This window comes from Erinaceus europaeus, chromosome 20 (genome assembly GCF_950295315.1).
Source record: "Erinaceus europaeus chromosome 20, mEriEur2.1, whole genome shotgun sequence".
NCBI classification, from domain to species: Eukaryota; Metazoa; Chordata; class Mammalia; order Eulipotyphla; family Erinaceidae; genus Erinaceus; species Erinaceus europaeus.
The window spans coordinates 44,069,394-44,081,639 of record NC_080181.1 but is presented as its reverse complement, the minus strand read 5'-3'; the positions used below and the strand labels follow the sequence as shown (position 1 = coordinate 44,081,639).

The window sequence follows — 12,246 nt, the reverse complement described above, 5'->3', positions numbered from 1 at the left end:
CCTAAGGAACCCAACACATCCATCCAAAAAGATCTGTGTACACATATGTTCTTGGCAGCACAATTTGTAATAGCCAAAACCTGGAAGCAACCCAGGTGTCCAACAACAGATGAGTGGCTGAGCAAGTTGTGGTATATATACACAATGGAATACTACTCAGCTGTAAAAAATGGTGACTTCACTGTTTTCAGCCGATCTTGGATGGACCTTGAAAAAATCATGTTGAGTGAAATAAGTCAGAAACAGAAGGATGAATATGGGATGATCTCACTCTCAGGCCGAAGTTGAAAAACAAGATTAGAAAAGAAAACACAAGTCGAACCTGAAATGAAATTGGAGTATTACACCAAAGTAAAGGACTCTGGGATGAGTGGGTGGGTGGGGAGAATACAGGTCCATGAAAGATGATGAATGACATAGTGGGGGTTGTATTGTTAAATGGGAATCTGGGGAATGTTATGCATGTACAAACTATTGTATTTACTGTTGAATGTAAAACATTAATTCCCCAGTAAAGAAATAAAAAAAAAAAAAGAATAAATGAATGAACAACCAAACAAGCCGTGAAGCCAGGCAGTAGCGCACCTTGCTGAGTGTGCACATTACAGTGCGCAAGGACCTGGGTTCCAGTTCCTGACTCCCCACATTGTTGTTGTTGTTGTTTTCTAAAATATATTTTTAGCATTTTTATTTATTATTGGATAGAGACAGAGAGAAATTGAGAGGGGAGGGAGAGAGAGACAGACAGAGAGATACCTGCAGACCTTCTTCACCACTCATGAAGCTTTTCACCTGCAGGTAGGGGCCAAGGGCTTGAACGCAGGTCCTTGTGAACTGTAATGTGTGTGCTTAACCAGGTGCACCACTGCCTGGCCCCTGATCCCCACTTTATGTGTAGTTAAGCAAGGCTACAGGTGTCTCTCTCTTTCCCTCTCTGTCTCCCCTTCCCTCTCAACTACCTTTACCCTACATCCAAAATAAATAAATTAGAAATAAAATAGGATAATATAATAGTATAAAAGTTATGCAAAGAGATGTTTTTCTCTAAGGCTCCAAAGTCCCAGGTTCACTGGTGTTCACCAGTCCCTCCGAGCCACCATAAGCCAGAGATGAGCAGTGCCTGGTCAAAAAATAAATAATAATAATAATGATAACAACAACAACAACAACCACTGGGAGTAGTGGAGTAATGCAGGTGCTGAGACACAGATCTAACCCTGGTGACATAAATAAATAAATAAATAAACAAATAAATAAATTCAGTACCTCTCACCCTGCTCCAACTAGAAATCTCTCAGTCTCTCTCTCTCTCTCTCTCTCTCCTTTATTTACTGGACTACTATGTAAGCTTTGCTTTGGGAAAAGCTTCTGCAGGCAAAATTGCCTAAACTAACATTTTCTGCTCAGTGAAAAGATCTTTCAAGAGTGAGAGTGAAATAAGGCCTGAGGGAGTTCATTACCAGCTGCTCTCCCTGGTAATGGGAGTTCTGAAAGATGCATTTCAGGGAGAAGGAAAAAAAAGCAATGGGGTGAAGCTGAAGGCTTGTGGTGAGAGAAGGTGTGGGGAACAAAGGCAGCACATGTGAAGGCCAGCAGAGAGACACCACCACCACCACCCCGACCACACAGACCAGCATGAACCACATCGAGTGAGGGAGTGAACCGCAGAGGGAAGAAGGTTCTAGACTGGAAAATACACTTGTCAAAAAAGAGTTATGTGGAGCTCACTATTCAAAGATCCCTCTTCTGTCTGGATGAAAAATAAAGTTATTGAGGTTAAATTTCTTTTAAAAAGCATATAAGAGTTCTGAACTGGGACAGGGCCATGATGTACTGGACTGGGTACAATAGAGCATACATGTTATCATCTGTGAGGACCTGGATTCAAGCCTCCTGTCCACACCTGCAAAGGGGAAGCTTCATAAGCTGTGGAACAGTGTTGCAGGTGTCTCCCCTTCAGTCTCTCTTCGTTTCTCACCCTCTATCAAAAACAGAAAAAATAGGGTACAGGGCAGGGGTAGATAGCAAAATGGTTATGCAGAGACCCTCATGCCTGAGGATTCAAAGTCTCAGATTCAAAACCTCTGCACCACCATAAGCCAGAGCTGAGAAGTGCTCTGGTTAAAAAAAAAAAAAAAAAAGTGAGGCGATAGAACAATGGTTCCGCAAAAAGGCTCTCATAGCTGAGGCTTCAAAGTTCCAGGTTCAATGCCCTATGCAACCATACACCAGAGTTGAGCAGTGCTCTGGTAGAAAGAAGAGAGAGAGAATAAAGCCAAGGAGTTAAAGCAGATTTTGTTAATGTTTTTGTTTATGAGAGAGAGAGAGAGTACCATCCTGGTATATGTGATTGAACTTGGGACCTCATGCTTGGGAGTCCAGTACTTTATTCACTGCACTACCTCCTAGGTCTCAAGTTCAGTTTTCATTATTACTGTTGTTTTATTTTGTGTTTGATGATGATGATGATGATGATGATGATTTCTCTCTGTCCTATCCAACAATGATGACAACAATAATAACTACAACAATTTTAAAAAGGGGGCAACAAAGGGAAATAAATAATTTTTTTTTAAATGTGGGGCTGGGTGATGGTGCACCTTGTTGAGTGCACGTGCTACAATGCACAAGGATCCAGGTTCAAACCCCTGTCCCCACCTGCAGGGGAAAAGCTTTGCAAGTGGTGAAGCAGGGCTGCAGGTGTCTCTCTGTTTCTCTCCCTCTCTGTCTCCCTGTCCTGCTTGATTTCTGGCTGTCTCTATCCAATAAATATGTAAATCTATAAAGATAATTTTTAAAAAGGCAGAAAGGGAGCTGGGCGGTAGCGCCCTGGGTTAAGTGCACATGCCGTGAAGCACAAAGACTGGTATAAAGATCCCTGTTTGAACCCCGGCTCCCCACCTCCAGGGTTATTGCTGGGGCTTGGTGCCTGAACCACGAATCCACTGCCTCTGGAGGCCATTTTTCCCATTTTGTTGCCCTTGTTGTCATCATTATTATTGTTGTCGTCATTACTGTTGGATAGGACACTTCACTTGCACTTCATGCCACACGCAGCTTAATCCGCTGCGCTACCGCCTGACCTCCCCCCCCCCCACGTGGAGAATTTTTCATGCAGGTACCAAGCTCCAGTTACAACCCCTGGCAGCAAGTAAGTAAATAAATAAAAGGTGGCAGTTTCAAGAGTGTGGGACCCTTGTTCCAATACATAGAAACATACATAGAGGGACCAGGCGGTGGCACACTTGGTTAAGCACATACACTACAGTGCGCAAGGACCCGGGTTCAAGCCCCTGGTCCCCACCTGCAGGGGGAAAGCTTCACGAGTGGTGAAGCAGGGCTGCAGGTGTCTCTCTGTCTCTCTCCATCTCTATTTTCCTTTCCCCTCAATTTCTCTCTGTCTCTATCCAATAAAAAATAAAGTTTAAAAAAAAAGAAACATACATAGACTCATACATAAATTCCTGATATAATGTTTCCATTCAAAGATTAGAGCAAAGGCATAGAGGGAAGGCTGGAAAGATTCTTCAAAAAAAGTGATGAGGAGTCACAGGAACCATAATGCTAGATGCTGAATTAACGCCTACACACAGGAGTAGGGGAGATGGTGCAGCCTGTGAGAGCACCATCTGTGCGTCTGAGGCCTCAGAGGCTGCAGGTTCAGTCCCTGGCATCGCCTTATGCTAGAGCTGAGCAGTGCTCTATTATTCTCCCACTTCTCTGATCGTCTCAGTCTTCTTTGTATATATATATATATGATTTTTTAACCAGAGCACTGGGATTGAACCTGAAGCTGCAGAGCCTTAGGCATGAGAGTCTCTTTGCATAACCATTAAGCTATCTCCCTATCTCTAAGTTACTTTTTATGTACACACATAAATACTTGAAATCATTTGTACTTTAAATACTTTCATATTGTAAATACAACATATCATAGACACACATATGTTTAATATCGATATTATGTGTATACACATATGTACATATAGACTAAATATTTGAACTAGGAGACACATATTTTATTTCCACAGCTTTCAACTAATCTTTAAAGATAGAACCATTTGGGAGTCGGGCTGTGGCGCAGCGGGTTAAGCGCAGGTGGCGCAAAGCACAAGGACTGGCATAAGGATCCCGGTTCGAACCCCGGCTCCCCACCGTAGGTCTGCAGGTGTCTCCTCCTCTCTGTCTTCCCCTCCTCTCTCCATTTCTCTCTGTCCTATCCAACAATGACGACAACAACAATAATAACTACAACAATAAAACAACAAGGGAAACAAAAGGGAATAAATAAAATAAATAAAATATTTAAAAAAAAGAAAAATACAACCATTTAGGGCATGGGTAGATAGCATAATGGTTATGCAAACAGACTCTCAAGCCTGAGGCTCCATTAAGTCCCAGGTTCAATCCCCTGCACCACCACAAGCCAGAGCTAAGTATTGCTCTGGTAATAAATAAATAAATAGAAAAAATACAACCATTTGCATTACAGAACTATTGAAAGCAAAATGTTAGGGAGTAGAGATATAAAGGCGTAGAGAGACTCAGAGAAAGGAGGTGTGATCAGGGTAGTCAGACCAAAAAAAGTATTTTAGTGAGAATGTTCTTAGAGACCGAGAACAACAAGTAGTTTAGAGCTGAGCAGTACTCTGGTCTCTCTCTCTCTCTAATTAAAGTAAAATATTAAAAATATTTTTAAGAGGGAGTCGGGCAGTAGCACAGCAGGTTAAGCCCACGTGGCACAAAGCGCAAGGACCAGTGTAAGGATCCTGGTTTGAGCCCCTGACTCCCCACCTGCAGGGGAGTCGCTTCACTAGTGGTGAAGCAGGTCTACAGCTGTCTGTCTTTCTCTCCCCTCTCTCTCTGTCTTCCCCTCCTCTCTCCATTTCTCTCTGTCCTATCCAACAACAATGACAATAATAACTACAACAATAAACCAACAGGGACAGCAAAAGGGAATAAATAAATAATAATAAATATATATATATATATTTTTTTTTTTTTTTTAAGGTGGTCCAGGAGGTGGTGCAGTGGCTAAGGCACTAGTCTCTCAAGTGTGAGGTCCTGAGTTCAATCCCTGACAGCACATGTACTAGAGTGAGGGCTGGTTCTTTCTAGCCTCCTATCTTCCTCATGAATAAATCAATAAATTCTTTAAAAAAAAAAAAGATTTTTAAGAAAAGATACTACAAGGAGTCACATGGTGATGCACCTGGTAAAGTGCACACATTACAGTGCACAAGGACCCAGGTTCAAGCCCTTGGTCCCCACCTGCAGGGGGAAAGCTGTATGAGTGGTAAAGCAGGGCTGCAAGTGTTTCTCTGTCTCTTTCCCTTTCTATACCCCCTCCTCTCTCAATTTTTCTTTCTCTATTTAATAATAAATAAATAAATTTTTAAAATTTTAAAAAAGAAAGGGACCTGAAGCATTGCTTTACCACTTGCAAAGCTTTCCCCCTGCAGGTGGGGACTGAGGATTCGAACCTGAGTCCTTGTGCATTGTAATATGTGAACTCAACCAGGTGCACCACCACCTGGTTCTGGCTCCCCTTCTTTCCCTTCTTAATTTCTCTTCATCATATGTGTGTGCGTGCATGTGTATATATAACCACATGCCCTGTTTAAAGATAAGATAAAATAAGGGCTGGGGAGACAGCATAGTGGCTATGCAAGAGACTTTATTTTTTTTATATTTATTTATTTATTTATTTATTTCCTTTTTTGTTGCCCTTGTTTTTATTGTTGTTGCAGTTATTATTGTTGTTGTTATAGCCCTATGTTCTAACTGCTAAGCCATCTCCTCCCTGTCCAATTGTTTCTTTTATTTATTTATTTATTTATTTATTTATTTATTTATTTATTATTTTATTTTGCCTCCAGGGTTATCGCTGGGGCTCAGTGCCTGCATTATGAATCCACTGCTCCTGGAGGCCTTTTTCCCCCCTCATTTTGTTGCCCTTGTTGTTGCCATTATTATTATTGTTACTGCTGTTTTGTTGTTCTACAGGACATAGAGAAATGAAGAGAGGAGGGGAAGACAGAGGGGGAGAGAAAGACACCTGCAGACCTGCTTCACCACCTGTGAAGCAACTCCCACCTGTGGTGGGGAGCCGGGGGCTCGAACTGGGATCCTCATGCTGGTCCTTGCGAGCAAGAGACTTCCATGCCTATGGCTCTAATGTCCCAGGCTCAACCCCCAGCACCACCATAAGCCAGAGCTGAGCAGTGCTCTGGCCTCAGTCTCTTTCTCTCAGTATTGCTCATTAGTTTAAATAAATAAATGAATAAATGAATGAATGATAAATAAACAGGGTTGGTGAAATAGCATAATGGTTACGCAAACACTCTCATGCTTGAGGCTCCCACAGCCGGAGGCTCCTACATCCCAATTCCCCCACACCACCTCAAGCCAACAGCTCTGAGCAATAAACAAGTGAAAGAGAAGCTGGGCCAGGGTATTTGGCAGTGGTAGTGCATCCCTGAAGGAGGGGTGACTCACAAGCAGTGAAGCAGGTCTGCAGGTGTTTCTGTCTCTCTCCGTCCCTATCTCCCCCACCCATCTCAACATCTCTCTGTCCTATCAAATAAAATAGAAAGAAAATAGGAAAGAATGGCCTCTGAGAGTGGTGGATTCATAGTGCTGGCACCAAACCCCAGCAAAAACCCTGATGGCAATAAAAAACAAACCACAGAACATCAAAACCACCGTGAGACACCACTTGACACACATCGTCAACACATCGTCATCAGAAACACAAGCTAGAACAAATGTTGGGGAGCAGAGATGGGGATGGGATGTGACACTGCAGATACTCTGAATGTTCCTAGAGCCGGGAGTGAGTGCAGCCCCTTTGGAAAGCATTTTTTTTTCTTAATTTTTATTTTATTATATATTTTTTACTTTTTTTTTTTTTATTACCAGAGCCCTGTTCATCTCTGGCTTATAGTGGTGCGGGGGACTGAACCTGGGACTTTGGAGCCTCAGGCATGAGAGTCTGTTTGCATAACCATTATGCTATCTACACTCCACCTGCATTGACTTGGTCAGTGGGAGCCGGGGCGGTGGCGCAGCGGGTTAAGCACACATGGTAGAAAGTGCAAGGACCAGGATCCCGGTTTGAGCCCCCGTCTCCCCAACTGCAGGTGGGGGGGGTCACTTCACAGGAGGTAAAGCAGTTCTGCAGGTGTCTATCTTTCTCTCCCCTTCTCTGTCTTCCCCTCCTCTCTCAATTTCTCTCTGTCCTATCCAACAACAATGACAGCAATAACAACAATAATAACGACAATGATGACAAACAACAAGAGCAACGAAAGAGGGGGACAATGAATAAATAAATAAAGTTTTTTTTTTAAAAAAAAGTGTTGGTCAGCTTGGGAACAGATGACTCAGCAGTTCTCACCTGGGGCCTGGACCCAGCAGATACCAACAGCCCTGCAGTTTGTTGTCTCTGGGGGGTGTCAGATCCCCACCCCCAACCCCAGCTAGTGGGGAGCCTGGAGAGTGGCAGATGGTAGATGCCATTAATAGGACCCACAACAAGCAAGTTCAAGCTCCACCACCGGTGCCTTTAGTTACCACAGGTGGCCTTCCTCCTCCCCCGCTTCCTTGTCTTACTCCTTTTCCTTCTCCTCTTCTTCCTCTTCCTTCACCTTCTCATCCTCCTTTCCTTACTTCCTCTGTTTCCCCTTCTCCCTCCTCCTTCTCCTCTTCCCCCCTCTTTTTTTTTTCCTTTCTTTCATTTTTTTTTTTTGAAACAAAAGCAACGAGACAGCAAACATAGATGAAGAGATACTCAGAGACCTTGAGGTCTTGAGTTCAAATCACATGTGCCTGAGTGATGCTCTGGTGCTCCCTCTCCACCCCACCCCCATCTCTTTCTTAAATAAATAAATTATTTTAAAAGCTTTTTTTTTTTAAGATTATTTATTATTGGATAGAAACAGTGAGAAATTGAGAGGGGAGAAGGAGATAGAGAGGGAGAGAGACAGAGAGACACCTGCAGCCCTGCTTCACCACTCATGAAGCTTTCATGAGTGGTCTCCTTCAGGTGGAGACCAGGGGCTTGAACCTGGATCCTTGTGCATTGTAATGTAAGCACTTAACCAGGTGTGCCACCGACTGGCTCCCCTTTTAAAAGTTTTTAAAGGCTTTCATAACAAGCTGGAAAGATAGCTCAGTGGTTCTGCAAAAGCCTTTCATGTGTGAGGCTCTGAAGTCCCAGGTTCAATCCCTAGCACCACCATAAATCAGAGCTGAGCAGTGTCCTGGTTTAAAAATATAAGAGTGAGGGTTCAAGCCCCTGCACCACCATAAGCCAGAGCTGAGCAGTGCTCTGGTTAAAAAAAAAAAAAAAGCTAAAATATAAATTAAAAAAAAATATATATATATAATAAGGGAGGTGGCACAGTGATCCAAAAGCATTGGACTCTCAAGCATGAGGTCCTGAGTTCAATCCCTGACACCACATGTACCAGAGTGACATCTGGTTCTTTCTCTCTCCTCTTTTGTTTCTAATTAACAAACAAAATCAGATATATAGGGACCAGGTAGTGGCGCACCTGGTTGAGTGCACATGTTACAGTGCACAAGGACCCAGGTTTGAGCCCCTGGTCCCCACCTACAGGAGGAAAGCTTTGCAAGTGGTGAAGCAGGGCTGCAGGTGTCTCTCTGTCTCTCTCCCTCTCTGTCTCCTCCTCCCCTCTCAATTTCTGGCTGTCTCTATCCAATAAATAAAGATAATAATTTTTTTAAATCATATATATAAAAGAGGGCAGATAGCATTATGGTTATGCAAACAGACTCTCATGCCTGAGACTCCAAAATCCCAGGTTCAATCCCCCGCACCACCATAAGCCAGAGCTGAACAGTGTTCTGGTATAAAAAAAAAGAGAGAAAGAAAGAAAGAAAGAAGAAAACATGAGAATGAGAGTGGGACACAGCCCAGTCCCTCATCCAGGACAAGTTGGCCCACCATGCCAGGTGAGCCCAGGGGCACAGGATGAGCTGGCCTACCATACCAGGTGAGGAGGTGCGGGGCACAGTGGAGGAAAAAAGAGCTGTGGGAATCTGCGCACAAGAGGGAAATGCCCAGAAATGTGCTCTTGGTGGGATCTCCTCCAGTGGGGGCTGGAGGAGGGCATAGATGGGAGCTGGCAGCAGCTGGGCAGGGGTGCACCCAGCTGAACACATATTACCATGTGCAAGGATGGGGTTCCCTCCCAACTGCAGGGAGGGAAGCTTCATGGGCTGTGAAGCAGTGCTGCGGGTATCTTTATGTCTCTCTCCTCTATTCACCACCTCCCCTATTGATTTTGCTCTGTCTCTATGGGCACAGGGCCCAGAAGGGCATGTCAAATGAGAACCAGGTACTTGGGGGAAGATAGCATTGAGGGAGAAGCAGACACACCAGATGGGTCCAGCCCCTCCACACACACACACACCACAATCCCTGTCTAAGCCAGTGACATGTTTGCACAGTGCACACTCTGTTGTTGCACTGAAAAACAGATAAGCTTAGGAACAGCTGACCTGGAGAATGTACTTGCCAGCATGACCCAGGAAAGAAGGCCAGGACCCAGGGTGTGCTTGTTTGTCACCCACAGAGAGACCCAGGGCCTCTTGGGGACCTATTTGTGTGTGTGTGTGTTTTTGTTGTTTTTATTTATTTTTCTTTTTTTTAAGTTTTTTTTTTTATTATTCCCTTTTGTTGCCCTTGTTGTTTTATTGTTGTAGTTATTATTGTTGTTGTTGTTGTTGGATAGGACAGAGAGAAATGGAGAGAGGAGGGGAAGACAGAGAGGAGGAGAGAAAGATAGACACCTGCAGACCTGCCTCACCGCCTGTGAAGCGACTCCCCTGCAGGTGGGGAGACGGGGTTCGAACCGGGATCCTTATGCCGGTCCTTGTGCTTTGCGCCACCTGCGCTTAACCCGCTGCGCTACAGCCCAACTCCCTTATTTTTATTTATTTTTTTAAATATTTATTTATTCCTTTTTGTTGCCCTTGTTGTTTTATTATTCTTGTTGTTATTGATGTCATTGTTGGATAGGACAGAGAGAAATGGAGAGAGGAGGTGAAGACAGAGAGGGGGAGAGAAAGATAGACACCTGCAGACCCGCTTCACAGCTTATGAAACGACTCCCCTGCAGGGGGGCAGTCGGGTGCTCGAACCTGGATCCTTGTGCCAGTCCTTGCCCTTGCGCTTAGCGCCAACTGCTCTTAATTCGCTGCACTACCGCCCGACTCCCTTATTTTATTTCTTTATTAATGTATAGAAACAGAAAGAAATTGAGGGGAGGGGTAGATAGAGAGGGAAAGAGATAGAGAGACACCTGCAGTTCTATTTCATCATTCGTGAAGCTATTCCCCTTACAGGTGAGGACAAGGGGCTTGAATCCAGGCCCTTGCTCACTGAGGTGTGTGTGCTTAACCAGGGGCACAACTTTCTGGCCCTTGTTTTGTTTTGTTTTTTTATGAACGGTTTATTTATTTAAAATTTTTTATTCTTTGATTTATGAATATTTATTTATTGGACAGAGACAGAGATAAATTGAGAGGGATGGGAGAGATAGAGGGGGAGAGAGAGATTTCTGCAGCACTGCTTCACTGCTTGTGAACCTTCCCCCCTGCAGGTAGGGAATTGGGGCGGGAACCTGGGTCCTCGTGCTCAGTAATGTGTACTCTCAACCAGGTGAATGAACCACAGCCTGATCTCAGTTCACTTGTCTGTTAATGAGAAAGACAGAGAGATGGTACCAGAGCATTACTCCGGCACATTTGATGCCAGGGATTGAACTCAGGACCTCATGCTTGAGAGTCCAATGCCTTATCCACTACATTACCTACTGAACCATTGGGACCTGGTTTCAAGTCTCTGCCCAAGGAGTCCCGTCTGGACCCCCATGTAAGGAATGCACACTCAGGCCTTGGCTCTGTCTGCTATCCTTCTGCCCACCCACCCCCCAACAAACACCCTGTCCTCCTACAACTAGGCTCCCTGCCCTGACCTACACACATGTACACACAAGCGCGCGCGCGCACACACACACACACACACACCAGAGAAAAAGAAAGACAGACAGACAGAGCAGCCTCACCTGGACCTTGAGTGTCTCTCTTCCCGCACTGCCAATCAGTTCATGGGGTCCCCCCGACACACACACACCCCAATCACTGAGTTCCTCCTGGCCTCCTGGCACCTTCCCAGAACTGAGAGCGAGTTCTGCAAACACTGGCTGAACCAAAACCCAGGCGTGGCTGGCGGTTCCCGGGCAGATCTCACTTCTAGGTCCTGCTCCCTGCTGCCAAGTCACAGCCTGCTAGGTGGCTGGTGCCCAAAAACCTGAGGCCAGGCGGCCCCGACACACAGAGAGCAGGCAGAGGGAGACACAGGGTGCTGGGACAGTGTGATCTGACCCCTTTCCTTTTCTTTTTCCTTTTTTTCTTTTTTGTATTTTGAATTTTTATTTATTTATTTATTTATTTAGTTTTGTTTTGTTTTATTTTTTTTTAATTTCTTTATTGTATGTTTTACATTCAACAGTAAATACAATAGTTTGTACATGCATAACATTCCCCAGTTTCCCATTTAACAATACAACCCCCACTATGTCATTTATCATCCTTCATGGACCTGTATTCTCCCAACCCACCCACCCCAGAGTCTTTTACTTTGGTGCGATTATTTATTTATTTTATTTGATAAAGCAGAGAGAACTTGAGAGGGAAAGGAAAGAGAGAAAGAGACACACCTGCAGACCTACTTCACCACTTGTGGGGCTTCCCCCCTGCAAGTGGGGACTGGGGTCTTGAACCCAGGTCATTGCACATGGCACCCCCACCCTCTTGTTTTCTAAGAATTTCATTTTCTCTTTGCTTTCGTTTTTGTCATCACCAGGGTTATCACTGGGGCTCAGTGCCTACACTATGACTTCAATGCTCCCAGTGGCCATTTTTCCTCTCTTCTTTGATAGGGAGAGAGAGAGAGAGAGAGAAAGAGAGAAGCTAGAGCATCACCGTGGGACCCACAGTGCTGGGGACTGAACAAGGAATCCCAGGAGTACAAATCCAACACTCTACCAGCTTAGTCATTTTCCCAGCTGAGGACTCTCACCTTCCCCGTCCTCCTCCTCTTCCTCCAGTACAGTAACAGAGAAAGAACAACAGACAGAGACCAGAGCAGCACTCTGGCTTCTGTGATGCTAGGTATCAAACTCATGCTTGCAGGTCCAATGGCTCTACCTCTTG

At 44.6% G+C, this 12,246-nt stretch overlaps 1 long non-coding RNA gene across 2 annotated transcripts in view; it reads right to left on the bottom strand.

Annotated features, from left to right (window-relative positions):
- LOC132534924 (uncharacterized) overlaps positions 1–11,785 on the bottom strand; it is a 30,085-nt gene extending 18,300 nt beyond the window's left edge. For both annotated transcript variants that reach the window (XR_009546684.1, XR_009546683.1), the window contains exon 1: positions 11,097–11,785. This is a non-coding gene — a long non-coding RNA (uncharacterized LOC132534924). The remainder of the gene's footprint in view (positions 1–11,096) is intronic.
- Between the last annotated feature and the right edge of the window lie 461 nt (positions 11,786–12,246).